The sequence below is a fragment of the Mauremys reevesii genome, linkage group 1 (genome assembly GCF_016161935.1).
Source record: "Mauremys reevesii isolate NIE-2019 linkage group 1, ASM1616193v1, whole genome shotgun sequence".
In the NCBI taxonomy this organism is placed as follows: Eukaryota; Metazoa; Chordata; order Testudines; family Geoemydidae; genus Mauremys; species Mauremys reevesii.
Genome location: NC_052623.1, coordinates 56,071,464 through 56,077,463, shown reverse-complemented (window position 1 = coordinate 56,077,463; position 6,000 = coordinate 56,071,464). Strand labels below are relative to the sequence as shown.

Below are 6,000 nucleotides of genomic sequence, written 5' to 3'. Positions count from 1 at the left end.
CTCCCAGCCCTGGCTCTGCAGGCAAGTCCCTCCTACTGCAAGATAAACAATATTTTGGTCTAAGAAGGCTGACTGATCACTATATTTACTACTGGTCAGACTCCCACAGGGAACAATGGCAGATGCCCATATTCATCTGGATCTTCTAGGAAAGAATGGCTGATACCCTGGGTACCATAGCACAAGACCCAGTCTAGGTGGAATTTTGCAATTCATCCACTCTGAGGAGAGGTAAAGACATGAGGTCTCTCACCTGACAGGGGTGCACTTAGAGACCACAAGGGGACAGAGGTGCTGCTAGCTCTGTAACACTGACCACTCTACAAACCAAACATTATTTTGCAATACAGCCAGTTCCTAACTGTGCCAGACAACTGTGCACTGGCCAGGTTAAATATGTAGACTGAGATTTTCAAAGCTACCCAGCAGAGGCGGTAGGTCTGTATAATTTTTGGTGGTGCCCAGAATGGTCCAAGTCCACCCCTCCCTGCAAGCCATTATATATTTTTTAAAATAATGTAAAAATGTGGGGTAGGGCTGGGGATGAGGGGCTTGGGCAGAGAGTTGGGATGAAGAGGTGAGGGCTGTGGGGTGGGGGCAGGGATGAAGGGTTCACAGTGCAGGAGGGGGTTTAGGGCTGGGGCAGAGGGTTGGGATGTGTGTGTGGGATGAGGGCTCTGGCTGGGTGTGTGGGCTCTGGGGTGGGGGATGAGGAGTTTGGGGTGCAGGCAGGCTGCCCCTAGTATGGTCAGAGAGTACTCCCCTCCATCTCTCTCCTCCCCGGCAGCACACTCATCTCGCACCACTGTCATTGCACGTGCTCCTAGGGCTCCTCTCAGATTCAGGAAGCCCCCTCACCTCCCCTGTGGTGGGTGCAGACTGGGGGGCTGCCATCACGTGTGGACCTCCTCCCCGGCTTCTGCCCCTCACTGTAGCCTCACTGGAGTGGGGGATGGGGCTGTCCCTTGCCCAGCGAGAGGTAGGAGCAGTGACTGTGGGTGGGGGGCCCCCCTGTGCTGGTGGAGGGTCCTGCCAGAAAAGGGAAGGGTCCATCCGAGGCAGAAGGATGGGGTCAGGGTCAGCCTGCCCTGGCACTAGTGGTTAGGAGGTGCTAGGACCCTGTGGCAGCAGTTGATGCCAGGAGTTGGCAGAGCAGAGTGCAGCATGGAGCTGCAGTGGGCAGCTTCCTGCTGCCCAGGGTGCAGGCAGGGATGCTCAGAGGAGGCGTGCAGGGCTGGGGGAGAGACCTGGCCCTGAACATTGGTGGAGCCCAGCCCCTGGGCCCTGAATACTGCTGGAGTATGGGCACCATGGGCCCATGTAGCTCGCCATCCTGGCTGCTACCCAGGGAATTTGCATGCCCAATGCCCATTAATTTGAAGGAGATTTGGCTTGGAAAGCTCTCATACAGTTTTGAAAATCTCAGCCGTAGTATCAGAGGGGTAGCCGTGTTAGTCTGGTTCTGTAAAAGTAGCAAAGAATCCTGTGGCACCTTATAGACTAACAGATGTTTTGCAGCATGAGCTTTCGTGGGTGAATACCCACTTCGTCGGATGCAAGCCATAGTGTAGATGAGCCTTTAGGTGAATATGGTAGGATCTGTCTTGTGCTGTGCTAATACATAAGGTGGGGTGGAAAAGGGCGAAGGGAACCTTTTCACACTATGCAGGCAATAGAGTAGGATATTTCCATAATGCACAGACATGCACTAAGTGAGAGCTGATAGGCTGATTAACAACATGCCAACCAGCACTGCACACATCAAGGTAGCACTGGGTTGAAGGCTGGGTGCCTGCTTGGCCAGCTAGCCTATATTTTGCCATCAGCAGAAAGTGATGCCCAGCAGACCGGGGGCATGCACCCTGCTTCCGCTGCGAACGGTGAAGCAGGCACCACAGCAGCTGCCCCTGACCCGCGCCGTGCACCGACAGGGATTTGTGGGGCAGTGCAAAATAACGGGGCTGGGGCCACCTCACGTTTTGACTGACTTTCTCAGTAGGGGCCTCCGCCCCTCCCCCCCATTTCGGCTTCACACGAGCGGCACCACAGAAGAGAAGCAGCGCCCCCCTCTCCTCCGCCCCACCTAGGCGTGCGGACAGGGCGCCAAGGCGGGCCCGAGGGAAGAGCCCGGCGGGGTAGGCGGCCCGGAGCGGCTGAGCCCATTATTCCCCCCGGCGCCGGGAGGGAGGGAGAGAGAGGCTGTGGCGGCGCCGCCCTCTGGAGAGGGAGCCGGCGAGAGGCTGGTGTGAAGAGCAGCATCTCAATGAGGGCCGGGCTAATGCAAATCGCCGCAATCACCAGCAGACAGTAGAAGAAAGGCGAAGCAGCTGCCGCCCAGCCTCAGCAGCAGCAGCAGCACCGGCCAGCCGGGGGGCCAGGAGACACATAACAAAAGGCATCCGAGCTGCTCTCTGCGACCACAGTTGCAATCAAAGCGGGGCGGCAGGGCGGGGGAGTTGCTGATCGGAAACCCAGCACCCCCTTCACAACCAACCTACTTAGGTTTGGGGCAAAGGCGCTTCCAGCCCCCCACGCCCCCACGAATAGGTAAGTGTTTTGATCTGGCAAACCAAAGGCAGTTCCTCTGACAAGCTCCATGCCGGCTAGTGCTGGGGTGAGCCTCGCCGAGCTTTTCCCGGCACGCTGTAATGTACGTTTCTAGCCACCCTACTGCGTGTGTGCACCTGCCCCTTTTGTCTGGCTCTCTGCTTTTCGGGCTAGCTGAATTTGAGGGCAGGCTGGCGGCTAGGCTCGATGCTGCCCCCGCTTTCCCTCGCTGTAGTTGGGGCTGCGTAGTTTGCCCCTTTTTTTGCTGTGTGGTAGAGATTGTGAGGAGGATCCTCTCTCTGTTTGAGAAATGGTCTGACATTGGGTGGCAGACTCTGCTGTGGAGCAAACCAGCTGTATGAATAGCATGCTCCGCTTTTCTCTCTCGCTCTCTTTTTAAGAGGTGGCTAAGTATTCATCAACGCTATATTCTGCTTTAAATTCCATTTTGTTCATTTATAGTGCACCTTGCTGCTTAGCTCTGGCGATTTTTCTCGCTGATTTTGGAGAAGCCAATTATGTAATTATACCTGCAGTGTTGAAAACGTGCAGATAGTTATGGAAAATGTATTTTTTCTCTCTTATCATGGGACCAAATCATGCCATCAGTTTTAAAGCAGAGCTTCCTGTTTAAAAACTGATGGCACAATATGGCCCATGAATAGAGGGTTCAGCTGGCTTAGTTGCATTTCAAACACGTTTTGAGCCACCTCAGAAGAATAAATATTTTTTGAAAACCATTATGACCTACATCAGATTGAATTGAGGAAATCGTTAGAAAACCCACTCTGTTACAATAACGATTATTCAATAAAGACTGCATCGGTGTATGTATTTGGGTCTGAATGATTGTTTTATGTAATCACCCACTCACACCTACAGAGTGTGTGTGTATCTGCCTCTCATAGGTGTGTGTGGTATGAACTGGGGGGCCTGTGCCTTTTATATAGTAACATCTGATCAAACCAAATAATTGTCTAGAATTTCACTGGCTTAGTCTGGCCTTCTGATGTGAACACACTGGAGTGTGAATGGCAGGAGCACATTGTTCTAGGGAGAATCTTATTTCCCTTTTAAAGGGGTTTAATTGGAGGCAAAAATAATTTGTGAAAGTAGTATAGACCATTCCTCATATTATCTGTTAGTAAGACCCAAGATTACTAAAAATGAACATTTTGAGATGTTTCTTTTACAGGGAAGGTATGTGTTCTCTTTTTTCTTTAATTTGACTTGGTTTGGACAATGAAACCACAGTAGACATTGGGGGGGTTTTTTTGGTTGGTTTTTTTTTTGTTCTCATCAGTTTTCCCTTCCAAAGTACGGTCTTTGGATTGCAAGCTCTGTAAGGGGATGTTTACAGCCCAATAAATGGCTTTTATTGGAGTAATAACTTTAAAAAACCCCACACAGCAAAACATGGTGTCAATCTTGGGCCTATATTGACCTGACAGTTCCCCTTTAAATAATGTAACTTTTATCATTCTCGGTATAATGGGGTGACAGTGAAGTGCTGTTCTTTTCTTTGAACTGAAGTTTTGTCAGGGTGGGGGCAGGGGTTGGTCTAGAAAGGTATTTTCCATGGTTGGGGGGTGGGGAAAGAAAGGGTGGCTGGATAAGTGTGTGTAGGTGTTTCTTCTTTTAGTACAGCAAATCTTATATGCAGATACAAGGCAAAGTATGTAAATATACCCAGGATCCCATGTTTGGATAATAAAATGAGGCAAGTTCTCACTAAATTGGAATAAATAGCCTCCACAAGGACCCTGATCTTGCATTGGCTTTGGTACATGTTTAATTTAAACATGTGAATAGCCCTATGAATTTGGGAGGGACTGCTCACATGCTTGAGAGTTGGGCACTGAAGCACACTATTCATTTTAACATATACCTGTATAAACAAAATGGTATCGGTCCATCTCTCTGTCATATTGGACTATTTCTCTGTTGTTGATTTTGTTTTGTAACTGTCATTTAATGATTAGTGGTAATGAAGCTGGTTCTATCTCTTCTCTTCCCCTCCTCCCCTTTTTATTGGAAATCAGTGAGAGAGTGCCCTTCTAAATTAGGTCTGTGAATCTGTGCTATAAATAAATGTATTGTGCTTTGCTGTTCTGCAGACAAATCTAGGTGGCTCTTAAAACTAAACGAGACTAGTCTATTTGTTTAAAATAACAAACCAAACACAATTGAAGGATTTATTTATATAGAGATGAAGACTGACATAACAGTTGTAGTAACATATGTTTTATGTTTTTCATAAGATTAGTTCAGGATTCTTTTTAATACATATGCCTTGAAAAAAGGAAGTGAGTGCTACACATTCCCTTACATATAAATAAAATGGCTTAGAGCTTCACAGTATGTGCTATATTAAAAAGTCGGAATAATTCAATTAAGAACCCAGCCATCCCGGAGCCTTAGTTGTGGTTGTCTTAGGTGTCTGGCATCAGTTGCTAATTCATAATGTTTCTCAAGTCATCATTCAGTCAGTGATTTATACCAACTAGAGTTACGGATTTTTCACCAGGAAAAACTATCAGGGATGACAAATTCTGAACCCTAGGTAAAAGATATTTACTGTTTTACTCCTTTCTTGTATATTCTGTAAGACTTGCATCCGACGAAGTGGGTATTCACCCACAAAAGCTCATGCTGCAAAATGTCTGTTAGTCTATAAGGTGCCACAGGATTCTTTGCTGCTTTTACAGATCCAGACTAACACGGCTACCCCTCTAATTCTGTAAGATAGTTTGCTCAGTGGATGATATTAGTTTCAGGAGCTCCTACTAACCATGTCTGTTTGTTCTGTGGTAATTGAGTGCCTCCACCAGTTCAGTGTGTGGTTGTTGGTTTGGGAGTGATGTTAACTCCAATCAGTCTAGTGTAGAACATGGGGTGAGGTAAGATGTAATGGCTGTCTGGAGCAAGACTTTTTCATCTGTGAAAATGACCAACACAGCCAACTCACTTGTATTAATAGCCCGGATTTCTATTGCTAACCTACATGACTGCTTCCTCTGAAATGTTCTTAATTGGTTGTCACACATTGGCTGTCAGTAAATATAATCCACTAAGTGGCAACTTCGTTGTGGTCAGACTTGGAATGAGTAATGCTGAGAGCATGAGGTGAGTTGGTTGTGTCACTTTTAATAGGATTGGAAGCTTCACTTGGATGCAAGACTAGCGAAAACCAGTTCAGCTGCTCTTCTTCCCAGTAGCTCAACTTTGTACCATATATTAATGTCACATAGGCATTGTGTGTCTCCTTAGTTTTTGATCTAAAGATTTTTTTGTGTGGTGGTGATGGTCTGCTTCTTGGTATAGTATAAAAATGGCAACTAAGTTACTGAGTCTGCTTTCTGGTAAGCAAGGTTTTACAATGTGCTGTATGGTTATGGTTTTAAAAAAAAATGTAGCAGGGTTTAACTGATTAACCTTGATCACTCTACAGGA

The 6,000-nt window shown here is 47.3% G+C and overlaps 1 protein-coding gene across 8 annotated transcripts in view; it reads left to right on the top strand.

Annotated features, from left to right (window-relative positions):
• Positions 1 to 2,102: 2,102 nt before the first annotated feature.
• DCLK1 (doublecortin like kinase 1) overlaps positions 2,103 to 6,000 on the top strand; it is a 347,909-nt gene continuing 344,011 nt past the window's right edge. For 3 of the 8 annotated variants that reach the window (XM_039547110.1, XM_039547101.1, XM_039547119.1), the window contains exon 1: positions 2,103 to 2,547. The gene's annotated coding sequence lies outside the window, so the exon portion shown is untranslated. The remainder of the gene's footprint in view (positions 2,548 to 6,000) is intronic. The other 5 variants (XM_039547150.1, XM_039547161.1, XM_039547129.1 and 2 more) reach the window with 4 other exon arrangements.